At 44.9% G+C, this 13303-nt stretch overlaps 1 pseudogene; it reads left to right on the top strand.

Moving 5' to 3' along the window:
• Positions 1–3006: 3006 nt before the first annotated feature.
• Positions 3007–8430, top strand: LOC143341194 (uncharacterized; annotated as a pseudogene).
• Positions 8431–13303: the final 4873 nt, after the last annotated feature.

Here is a 13303-nt window from a genome sequence, read left to right as displayed (position 1 = left end):
TATTGATGTTCGTGTCATTCTATGACAAATTAATCACTTTTTAGACAGGCAATTAGCTGATATTACGTTCTCTTCGTCTAATATCACAGCAGAATCACCATTCATATAATTCTTCTTAAGGGGGTCTTCTAGTGTGAAGTGCATGTTCTTAGATTTTCTTAGGGAATTTTTGGCGAATGAAGTATAACACTTTTTGCAATCAAATTTATAAGGTTTATTTTTACCTGTTCCAATGACATTTCTAAATTTTTTTGGTAAAAAAAAGTTAAAACTGATGATACCGCATACTTTAAACAAACTCGCTTTTAAAAAAGGTTATCTCGCAGTGTCCATGATTCCGACCATTTTATTTATTTGAAATGAATAAACGTGAAAAATTTTTAATTAGTATGAGCACAGACGAGGTATACGAGTATACCAATCACCTTATGGACTTTCGCGGCCGAATCTGACTGCCATACCGACCTGAAAATTCGTCAGTTGAGAAACTATTCACTGAATTAGTATTGATGGGCAGAAAGCTGTAGTGTGTGCGTAAATACATGTAAGTTGGCAGTGCAGTATTATCAGACGGCAAGCCTGTGGCCAAAGGAAACTGCCCCTCCGCTTACACACATAATGCGCAACCACCTTTTTTATGAGTTCTGGCGTTTCGTATAGCTTCGGGGATTTGAGAAAGGCGGCGAATGTGAGTCTACCCTTCTTGCTCTCAACACAACTGAAATTCGACCTAGCATCACTGGCATGCGATATCGAATCTCGACTGCCCAGGCATTTTTTACTTTCCGACCTATGTATGCGCATATAAGCAAAATACCATAATGTAAAAAAATTTCAAAATTTTTTTTACGGAAATACACGTTTCAAGACTCCCTAATCATATTTTAACTATTAAAAAAAAGACATTTTCTTACTATGCTTAAGGACGTGCGTTCATATATTTATACTATTTATGCGATTGAGTCTAAACAATCAAATGAATTTCAATGTAATTTTAAATTTTTAAATCTGAAAAAATTTGGAAATACTGTCCTATTTGTCCTCTTTGTTTAGCAATTTAAAAAAACGCTGATTCGTTAAAATCAATCATATTAAAATAAAAGACTGGAAAATTTTTCTTCTTTCAATGAAGGAAAACTCTTTTACTTAATCTTTTTCGAAGGCGAAGGTGAAAAAGTCGATTTCGCCACGGCAACAATGGTTGGATGCGACGCATGGACGTTCCCCCGAAATAGGGGATCGGTTTTTGTTTTCCAGAAACGCGAGCGAGGCGATCGAAAACGCGAAACGCATTAGTTGGATAACGGAGAGTCGCGAGGTCCACGCACCCGTTTGGTTGTCCAGGCGGCAGGGGAGGTGAACCCCTACGTGGCGCGTCCCCAGGTGGAGGATAGGGGTAGCCGCTGGGATAATTGCCTGGTATCGGTAGAAAGAGAAGGGGAGAGAAATTAGATGCATCTGGTAAAAAGAAGTGGTAATTATCAGAGGTCGATAAAGAGGAGGTGGGGAAAGAAATTAGACGCCTTTTGACTGTTTCGAAAAAGTGATATATTTAATTTTTTATCACAATTCAATGCGAGTATAAATTGTGTAATTCTATTTCACAAAAATTAGATACAGTTTTTTATTTTTAGTTATTAATAGCATCATATAAAATGTGATCCAGCGCATATGCCAACAGCTCGCAATCTACAGGCGAATTTTTGTCGTAATATTCACGAAGGATTTTATCAGCCACACGTTTATGCATAATACTATTCCATTTTAAAATATTTGTAAATTCTTGGTATTTCTCACCAACATAGTGCGTATTTTGGCATAGCCACGAATATGCACGCTCGATGCACTGTTCCAGTTCGAATAAAAATAATAGAGTTGACGGTTTCATATACATGCAAGCATCATGTAATTTCACTTGTACAATGTTCATGTCGCGCATTGCAACAACCGTAAGCACCAAATCACAAATTGATAACGATGTTGGAGAAGGAGCTGATAGCACATGTTGTTCGATATCCTCGCGTTTCTGGATAAACACCATCCATGTTGAGTAAGACAGCAACAATGTATTTCCTCGAGTATCACCAAGAATAATTTCTACGGCGGATACAGGTCCTACACCGATTGCAATATCCAAATACTTGTATGCTGTGGATGTGAGGGCAAATCTCCTTCCCAGTATATGAGGCGTTGAACGCTGTTTCTTGCTACTGTTACATATAGAAAAGTAAATAAAGAATGAAAGGTAAGTAATGACGATAAGAAAAAATGGTGATAATAATACTTACTCATTACTTGTGCATGCTGTATCGCAAGGAATGCAGTAATTCATTTTTTCAGAAAAATTTGAACATAGAATTCAATAGATAATGTTTCACGACGATACTATCAAACGAGTGTGAATATTGTGCAGCACTTAAATGCAACGTTGCATCATATGTACCAGGGGAAGCGGGTGGCGCGTAGTGGTGGGAGGAATTTTTTATATCACGTGTTCTTCTTCTGTGAAAAGTGCAACTTTTGCAAAAATGTCTTTTAGATTACCTTGAACACGTCTAAACATCCAACTTCTGCAAAGCGTATATCATTGCATTCTCAGGATGATGCAACCAAATAATATTCTTCGCGACATAGATCATTTTTACGTTCACGCTGTACCCAATAATTTTTTTGGGATCCGCGAATTGTGCGAGCTATTGGGTCCTAGTCATTTTACATACACACTGCTCACCTTCTTACTATTTTATGTCACATGTTCTTCTTCTGCGAAAAAGTGTAACTTTTTTGCAAGACGTTTTAGATTACACTGAACATGTGCAAAACATACAATACATTCGTGGACGAACACGCACAAAGAAACACGATTTCTGCAAAACGTATAACATTGCATTCGCGGACACAGATTTCTGTAATATATCGCGAGCATCACCGAGGGCATCATCGGGACAGTGATTTTTGTAATATATCGTGTACATCACTGTACACATTAGCACAAAAGATGACAGTATGGATCATCAAGAGCAGGAGCTGTACGAGCAGGCCGCTCAATTAAGATCGAAGGAAGAATACAATTTATGGGAACATCGATTTGGCGACTATCTCAATTCGTTGGAGGAACGAAGCCGAATCAAGGGACTGCGATTCTCAATCGGTGAAAAACAATCATTGATTGCTCGTATCGCTAGATTGGAAAGTCTAAAAGATTCGACACGCAATCGATTTGTATATGTGGGTGCTGGATATAGTGCAAGCCTCAGATGGCGTGAAATTGATACGGCTTTCGTTAACCGTATATTGACCGGTGCGATGATAAATTCTAACCACATAGAGCCTCGCAATTTTTTCGAAGATGCGAGGGACATTGTAGTTGATCATGTGCGGAACATTGTGCTGAAACATGATAGTGTCAAAATAAATACTATACTTAACGGTGAATTTGTGGCTGGTAACAAATGTGCAAACAAAAGTGTTAACACGAAAAACTGTGAACTGTGAACTAAAGAAAGCTGTAATCAATGTATGCTCGATGGACAATGCATGTTTCGCATGGTCGGTGGTGGCTGCTCTGTATCCAGCCGAAAGTCACGTATCTCTGGCATCATAATATCCTCATTATACGACGGTGTTGAATATCCAGGATATTGAATTTTCAATGACATTGAACCAAATTAAAAAGTTTGAACATGTCAATAACATCTCCATCAATGTTTATACCATTGAGAATAAGAAGGTGTTACCAATACGAGTCATCGATAAGAAGATGGAGAAGCATGTCAATTTGTTGTATTTAGAAGGAGCAAACGACGTGGGACATTTCGCATGGATTAAGAACTTATCTCGCCTCGTGTGCATACAATTGAGTAAACATAATGGCAGAAAATACTTTTGTGATAGGTATGTATATAATAAATCTTTTAAATATTTTATGTTAGATAAAAATTATGTCTCTTATTGCAGATGCTTACACTATTTTAGTTCGAATGAGAAACTGGAAGCTCACACCATGGATTGTGAGAAGATGAATGTTTGCGCAATCATATTGCCAAATGATGATGGCAGTAAGTGACTCAGTATCTGCAACTACAACAGGAAAGAACGTGTTCCGTTTATAGTATATGCCGATCTGAAATGCATCCTGGAGAAAACGGATACTGATCGAGAAGCGTCAAGATACACGTATCAGCATCATCGAGTATTTAGTGTGGGATATTATGTGCTGTGCTCGTACGACGACTCGTTATCTACGTTTCAATGTCGTCGCGATCCTGATTGCGTATCATGGTTTGTGAGACAACTTCAAGATTTGTCACATCGTGTAAAGTCCATTTTATCAGCCAATGTACCCATGGAAAATTTATCAGCTGAACAATTACAAAATTTTAATACGGCAACACACTGTCACATATGCGAAACACCGTTTACGCGAGATGATAAGCGGATACGCGATCATTGCCATTTGACCGGTCGGTACAGAGGTCCTGCGCATTCAAATCACAATTTAAATTATAAAGATGCGTTTGCCATCCCCATAGTCTTTCACAATTTATCCGGTTATGATTCACATTTTATTATCAAGGAGATAACCACCGCATTCGAGGGTGATGTCACTGTATTGCCGATAACAAAAGAGAAGTACATTTTATTTACAAAATACGTTGAAAACGCAGATGAAGAATCGAACTCGTGCAAGCGCATAAAATTGCAATTTATCGATTCGTTTAAATTTTTAAATACAAGTTTCGAGAAATTGGTATCTTTTCTTAGTAAAGATAAACTTGAAATTACACGATCCGAGTTTCAAAAATTATCTGCGGAAGATTTTGATTTATTGACGCGGAAAGGGGTGTTTCCGTACGAGTACATTGACTGTGTCGAAAAGTTGAACCAATCATGTTTACCATCGCGCAATTCATTTTACAGTACCTTGACTGGCGATACTGTATCTGAAAACGTCTATGCACACGCCGTCAACGTGTGGATGCAGTTTTCCATTCAAACGCTCGGCGAGTATAGCGATTTGTATTTGAAGACGGATGTCTTCCTGTTGGCTGATATTTTTGAAAATTTTCGCAATAGTTGCATCGCAAGTTACGGACTCGACCCCGCGCACTATTATACTTTGCCAGGTTTTACGTGGGATGCCATGGTGAAGCATTCACGTATCAATTTCGAACTTCTTACCGATATCGACATGGTCCTATTTATCAAACGTGATATACGTGGTGGTTGAGTCAATGTTCCAACAGGCGCGCACGAGCCAACAACAAGTACACGCAGTCGTACGATCCATCGCAACCATCGTCATATTTAATGTATTTCGATGTAAATAATTTGTACGGCTGGGCAATGTGTCAACCATTACCATACACCAATTTTCAGTGGGTCAACAACAAAGATGTAGATGTAATGACCGTAGCGTTAGACTCATCGATGGGGTATATTTTGGAAGTCGACCTGGAGTATCCGCAACATCTGCATGATTCGCACACTGACCTACCGTTCTGCCCAACACGTGATAAACCGCCTGGCAAGTGCCAGGAGAAGCTCATCGCGACTCTATACGATAAGAAGCGTTACGTAATGCACTACCGCAATCTGCAGCAATGTATTCGTCATGGCCTTCGCGTAACTGAAGTTCACCGCGTATTACAGTTTTCCCAATCTCCATGGCTTCGCGATTGCATCGAACTAAATACAAAGTTCAGAACTCTTGCTACAAACGATTTTGAGAAAAATTTATACAAGTTAATGAATAATGCAGTGTTTGGCAAAACCATGGAGAATGTGCGCAATCATGTAGATGTAAAATTAGTAACGAAATGGGGAGGGAGATATGGTGCAGAGGCACTGATCGCTAAGCCAAATTTCCACAGTCGCAGCATATTTTCGGAAAACCTAGTTGCGATCGAACTGCGTAAATTGTCCGTAAAATTTAACAAACCAATCTATGTGGGTATGTGTATACTAGATATATCTAAGGTTTGTTTGTATGAATTCCATCACGATTACATGTTACCCACACATAGGAATAAATGTAAAATTATGTACACCGATACAGACAGTCTAATCTACCACATCGAGTGTGACGATATTTATGAACTTATGATACGCGATATTGCTCGCTTTGACACGAGCGATTATCCCACAGATATTCGATATGGTATTCCGCTTGCTAATAAGAAGGTACCAGGTTTAATGAAAGATGAAAATAATGGTGCGATTATGACCGAATTTGTTGGATTGAGAGCGAAGATGTATGCCATGCAAGTCGATGGCAAGAAAGATACGAAAAAGGTGAAAGGTGTTCAGAGTAATGTTATAGCGCGAACTATAACATTTGATGATTATGTGCAATGTTTGATGGGCGAGGTTGAAAAGATTTGTCACCAATCGTGTATAAGATCCATGTTGCATGAAGTGTACACGATATCAGAAACAAAAATTGCTCTGAGTCCATACGATGACAAACGATATATTGTACCATATTCAACCGAGACGCTGCCATGGGGGCATTATAAAATACCGCTTTAGACGTACCAGTATACATATGTTTGTAACTCCATAAAAGATCCAAGAACGCAAAGTTTGCAGAATGCTGTGGGAGAAGCTGAGGGCATGCAATTCTACTAATGTTGGCAGATACGAGCGAGTACCACTCCCATTCCTAAGAAGACAAGTCCTCCCCCACCCGAGTAATGCACTATATAAAGAGTTGTACGACCAGCCCATGCCATTTATAGCAGAAGTGATTTTTGAAGTTTTACATAAAAAAAAAAATAAAAATTTGAACAATGGTTGCGGACAAGTGGGACGAAGGTATGTAAAACAGGAATAATTCTTATCACATTAGTTTGTATCATATTTAACAATCTCAATTACAAAATATAATATTCTAATATGAACATTCTCGCCCCCCACGCAGTAAGAATTAGCTTGGATGGTGCTGGCTCATATGCAGAGGCTGTATTACTTTCGTCGCGATATAACATCATTAATGAGAGGTATTGCTTATGGGGAGGTGAATGCTATAGACGGCGACGGGAACTGAATTTGCGAGCAATGCTTAGCCGCGCTACCAGATCATGAAACAATGGAGTATGACAAACAACCAACACACATTTTGGGGATGGTGTCAATGTTTGGTGTTGGATTTCCTAACCGTCTTGTTATGTTACAAAAATCATCTCCAGTGACGATTGTATATGTCTGGAGTTTCCTTCAGTTTTGGCCATGGGTTCTACGAACTTATGGTGTTTATTATACGAAGATAAGAGTTCGTCGCTAGGGCGAACTGCGCTTCACTCTCGCCTTTCTTCTGCGGGTGAAGTCACAGTCTCGAAACAGATCTCATAGAGAACGGTTCAAAACTCTGAGATATACCTTAGCGTATTTAATAAAAGCATTAATAAATTTACCAGTAATCATTGTCGTTTTAATCAATCATACGTCCCACAACCCTACCTATTCCAATATTTGGTGAACATCATAACATATTACATTGTGGCGAATGTGGTGCACAAATATACAAACTCGCTGTTGCACTACATTGTATGGGATGTGTTGACACAATCACAAAAATCCCATTACATAGAATATCGAGACAGGCAATAATAGTTTGCGAAAACTTGTGTAAGATAACGTTTACAAAATATAATAATCGCTTTATTCGGTTGCTGCGCTCTGCACGATGCGTCGCAGCTAATCGCTCGAAAAGAAGTGCCTCGCCCAAGTCGCCATGCAGCCCTCTTGACGAAGGCCTTTCAAGGGCCTTCGGGGGTGGTTTATGGCGGGGCCTGGCGTTCGTCGCTGGGGTCCGCTTGCCTGCGCGACGTCTTGCCCGTTGTTATGCCTCATGTGTACCGGGTAGTGTCGGAATTTCCAACACTCGGCCAGCCTGCAATTCCGCTTGTCCTCATGCGGTCTCCCTCCACGTTCCGGTCGTCGTCTAAGTCGCTTTCTGTAACAAGAGAATCAAAACCCTGGCCTGAGTATCTAGCTAATATATCGTGGTTGGCCCAAAGTTTTTAAAGGAGCCATTTCTCCAAGTGACAAAAGGTTCGTCCTCCGACGATACTCCCCTTTTTCGGAAAGACCCACGATTATCCGGCGTTTTTCTCCTTTTCCTTTTTCTTTCGACGGCGTAGATCAATTCCGGTTAACTGCCGACGATTCGAAGTGGTGCCTCGTCGCGAGACATTCGTCGACGTCCTTGAATTTCCGACGTCGTTGACTGCTCCGATCCTCCTTGTCGCACAACTGCAACTCTGCTCGTGGTCACGTTGGCTTGGTACAACCACGTAATAGTGGCTAGGTCCTCACTATTACGGTGGTATCGAATTCATCGTCATCCGATGGCGGCTAAACATCACCATCGGCATGACGGCACAGTACAGTCATACAACGGCGGCAACAACATCACCGTTGTCATGACATCGAGTTCGTCATCATCACCCGATAGTGGCTAGGCATCACTATCGGCGTGATGGCTCAAACGGTCGCACAACAATTTGTGACGACGTCGAGATCCCGTCGGCGGAGCTCGCACATCAGCACCGCTGCATTCAGCTCGGGGACCCTTCGTTGACCTCGTTTCCGCCGGCGACGGCGCCGGCCTTCCATGGTCGCAGGCCCGTCCCTATCCGAAACTCGTCAACTACCTGAAACATAACTGAGAGCTGCCTGGCAATGATTATTCAATGGCCGCGACCCAAGGCTTCAGCCGTTCGGCTGCAACCACCGTCTTGGCCCCTCTACCTCCCTGCCTTAAATCTTCGACCTCGTATCGGTCGTTTCCGAGTACTCGGTGGATCCTGAAGGGTCCTTTGAATTTTGGGGAAAGCTTCCTGCTTTCTCCCGTGACCCGCTCGCTGGTGATCTCCACCATCACCAGGTCCTCTTCTCGATACTGCGTCGCTTCCCGCCGGGCTTTATCATAGCGCCTTTTCTGCTGCTTCTGGTCTTCCGTGATGTGTCTAGTAATCCTTTCCCGCAATTCGCCGAGATCCAATCGTTGCATTTCGGTCTGCACTTCCTGCAGAAGTCGGGCCTCCGCAACCGTCCTTGCGTTGTATCCCATTAGTGCTTCGGTGGGCGTCGCCGCGATACCTTTATTATACGTGGTATTCATGGCACCCTGCACTTGCTTGACGTACTCGTCCCATCTATCCGCTCCTCTGTCGGCCGCGGTCGCGGCTAGCGATGCAACGATCGTTCGATTATACCTCTCGCACTGTCCGTTGGCGCGTGGCGTAGCAACCGCATTCAAAATGTGGCGGATCCCGTAGGTCGTGCAAAATATTTTAAATGTCCGTGCTGTGAAAGCAGTACCCCTATCGCTGATAATCCGCGCCGGTACACCGAACAGGTATATGACGCTCAACAGCACCTTTACCGCACGCTTCGCTTTTGTGTCCTTCACGGGTTCGATGATAGTAAATTTCGTGAAGGCGTCCACAATGACCAGCAGGTACTTATTTTTTTTTTCACTCGTCTCGAATGGGCCGACATGGTCGACATGCAGCGTGTGGAAGGGTATCGGGGTCTTTTCAATAGGGTGGAGTGTTTGCGCAACGGCACACTGTCGCACGCCAACTTAATCTTGTGCAACTGCTTGGGAGGATAAAGCTTGGAGGCTCCAATATGACGTATCTGCTGGAGAGGTCTTCGGTCTGTCCTCTCGTTCTCTGGTGTGGTTAGTTTGGCGTTTTTTCTCAATCTGCTCTCTGGGCCAAGGTTGCCCAAAGAGCTAGCCTCGCCATGGGCGTATCCAAGTCCATGGGAGGAAGCATTAGACGCTGATTGGTTTTCTATTATTGTTTCGCCGGCCAATCATTTTGGTGGCGAAGATGGTCGGTGGGAGGCGGCATGCAACGGTAGTTTTTAATAATTTTTGCGGGCCCGGGGTTTTTCCGCGAGGAGGATACGGGCCCGGGCCAGCGCCTGGTGGCCAGATGCGTCACGCGGTACCTGGTCTCGGCCATAACATCTGGCACCCGTCGTCGATACTATTGCAGGTAGTAAAGTCATAGAGCGACTGGATTTGAGGGCCATACAGAGTTTAAGTGAATTTACTAATTAAATAGCCGCCTTAGGGGCATTAGGTTGTAAGCAAAGTCCTTGAATGTTTATAAAAGGTGTGATTCTACATCCGATGGCTTTTATGAGTTTACTGTTGCGCTGCAACATGGAGCTTCCCCTGTTTCTTTCCTGCTGTCCGTTTGTAATAGGCGCAACTCAAACACGATCTAATGTACTTCTTCACGAATTGTGCCATTTCCGCGAACCAATAATTCTCGCGGATCCGTCGCAGAGTCTTTTCCACTCCTAGGTGCCCCGCATCGTCGTGGCACAATCGGCAAACTTGAAAACGCGCCGCGCGCGGTACAACCCACGCAGTGTGTCCGTCCTCCAAACGTCGGTAAATCTTACCTCCTTTTAATACATAATTCGAGAAGTACTGCTTCGTATCAGCATTCCGTACTTTCTCCCTAAGTATTTTGCGAACTCGGCCTAACTGCTCATCCTGCAATTGAGCCGACAAAATCCAGTCCGCCTCCGTCACATCCACCGGATAAATTTCCACTCCTGGCACAGGGTTCCTACTGAGGGCGTCGACGTGTTGCATTCGTGCCCCCGTTCGATATTCGACGGCAAAGTTGTAGTCCTGTACCTCCAACCACCATCGTCCGATACGTGGTATTAAGTCCTTTTTGGTGAATGTCGTACGGAGCGCGTTGCAATCCGTGACGACCGTGAAATTCAACCCGAGCAGGTATACGCGAAAATGTCGGAGAGCAAGCACCACAGCCATTGTCTCCAACTCGTAAGAGTGGTATTTACTTTGGTCATGGGTCGTTTGCTTACTGAAATATCCTACTACCTGCCGCTCACCCTTCGCTGTGAACTGGAACAGGATAGCACCTAATCCCAATGAGCTGGCATCGGTATGCAGTTCCGTTTTGAGCGCGCTATTGAAAATCGCGAGAATGGGCCGTGTCGTGAGCGCTTCCTTAATCGCCACGACCACGTCCTCCTGTGGCGCTCCCCAGGTCCACGCCGCATCTTTCCGCGTCAATCTTGTCAATGGCGTCACCAAGGTCGCATAGTCCTTGATGAGCTTACGGAAATATCTCGCCAAACCGAGGAATTGGCGAACTTCTCGGACGCAGGTTGGTCTTGGCATGGCCATCACGGCTTCCACCTTTCTACGTCCTGGTTTAACACCATCCGCGCTTATCTCTCGTCCGAGATAGTCAATCGTCGTCATCAGGAACGAACACTTGTCCAGGTTCAGGGTTAAATGGTGGTCTCGCAATTTGTCCAGCACCAATTTCAGCCGCTGCAGTCCTTCCGAGATGGTGGTCGACGGTATGATAATGTCGTCGATGTACGGGAAGGCTACAGAGTTCCTCAACGGCCCCAGAACGGCGTTGATCAGTCGTTGGAAAACGGCGGGGGCATTCGTGAGTCCGAACGGCATTCGCAGAAATTCGTAATGCCCATCCGGAGTAATAAAGGCCGTCTTTTCTACTGAGTCGGCGCTCATCGGTACCTGATAGTATCCGGACGCCAAGTCCAGAGCGGTAAAATATTTATTACCCCCTAATCGATCGATCTGGTCCTCTATTAAGGGTAACGGATACCGATCCCTGACAGTTACCGCGTTTAAGCGTCGGTAATCCACGCATAACCGATAATCGCCCGTCTTCTTCTTGACTAGGGTAATCGGGCTCGCGTACGGAGATACAGATTCCCTCACGATATCGTTGTCCATCAGCTCCTCGATAATTTTTCGCGCAATTCCGCGTTCGATTTCCGCCATACGGTACGGGTTGTAACAAACCGGAATATCTGTCGTGCAGCGAATCTCCATCTGTACGGCGTTAGTTTTTCCAAGCGTTCGCATCGACGTTGAGACTCGGTCCGCATACCTCCTTATCAAATCTTCGCATGATCGTCTCCCGTCCTCGCCGACGTCTCCGAAAACGAGTTCTTGTCTTCCGTCGGTTTCCGTCGCGTAAACGTCCACGGTATCCCGCTGGATACTTTCGATTCGCGGCAGCTCCCGTATCGTGACGCCGTCTCGATTCTTGATTAGCATTACGTGCGTCTGATCTAAGAAGTCCCGGCCGATAATCGCCTCGTAGTGCATAGCTTCTGAGTCTATGACGATGGCTCGCACCTTCGCTGAGGCTTCCATAATTCGGATAATAATGTTAGCGAACGAATCGCTAACGGCCCCCGATCCGGAGAAACCTCGCAATTCCAATTCGCCGTCTTTGATTATCTCGACGTTTAGCCGAATCGCTACCGGTCGTTGAATAAGGGTACACGAACTTCCCGTGTCCACGAGACACGTGATCTTATGGCCATTGATCGTGGCCGGTAATAAATACATATTATTTGGACTCACCCGTATCAAGTTCACCCGCTTAGCTCGCGCGCAGAACCGCTCCAGATGTCCCCGCTTGTTGCATTGCCGACAAACCGTGGCTCCTTTAGGGCACCTGGAGGAAAAGTGGCCGACGTCGCCGCAATTAAAGCAGGTAACTGCCTGCCGTGGATTCGCCTCCCCCGTCGCAGGCGTCGTCGTCTTCGCTGCCGCCGTAGAAGTCGTCGGCTCGGGCTGTCTACCTCCAAGCCCATGGTGGATTATCGCTGGTCGTGACGCCACCGTTTTCTGAGCCGTCGCTCGTGGCATCGTCCCCATCTCCTTCATGACGGCGTATAATTCGTTCGCGTCCTGATATCGGTTGGATCGAATCGTCCGCTCGATGGTCTCGTCCCCGATACCGCCGATAATCGCGTCCTCCAAACACGCGTCCGGGATGTTTAATTTCAAGGCCCGCAACTTGGACAGTTTCTCGAAACAATAGTCCCCCAGTTTCTGTCCGGGGCTCGCCATGTAGTTCGCTGCTTCTTTTAGTAATCGCGCGAATGGTAGCGGTCGTACGAAGCGCCGAGTCAATGTGCGTTTTATCGCTTCCCACGACTGGTCGTCCCTCATTTCCTCGTCGTATACACGACGCGCGTGCCCTTTTAATCCGCGGGCAACGGTGATGACCGTATAATCATCACTCCACCGATATCGTCGCGCGAGTCGGTCGACCTGGCGCACCCACTGCTTTGGGACCGCAAACTCATCCCCCAACGGTCTATGCCGCACGCTTTTCAATTCCTGTTGGAGGCGTTTTACAGTAGCCCGCAGATCCTCGGACGACGAACCGTCCCGTCGGCGCGAGCGATCTCGCACGCGGTCGCGAGAACGGCTACGGGTTTCTTCCGCCCTTCGATCATGGCTCGA

Source organism: Colletes latitarsis, chromosome 4 (assembly GCF_051014445.1).
Source record: "Colletes latitarsis isolate SP2378_abdomen chromosome 4, iyColLati1, whole genome shotgun sequence".
In the NCBI taxonomy this organism is placed as follows: domain Eukaryota; kingdom Metazoa; phylum Arthropoda; class Insecta; order Hymenoptera; family Colletidae; genus Colletes; species Colletes latitarsis.
This window is presented reverse-complemented; position numbering and strand designations above follow the sequence as displayed.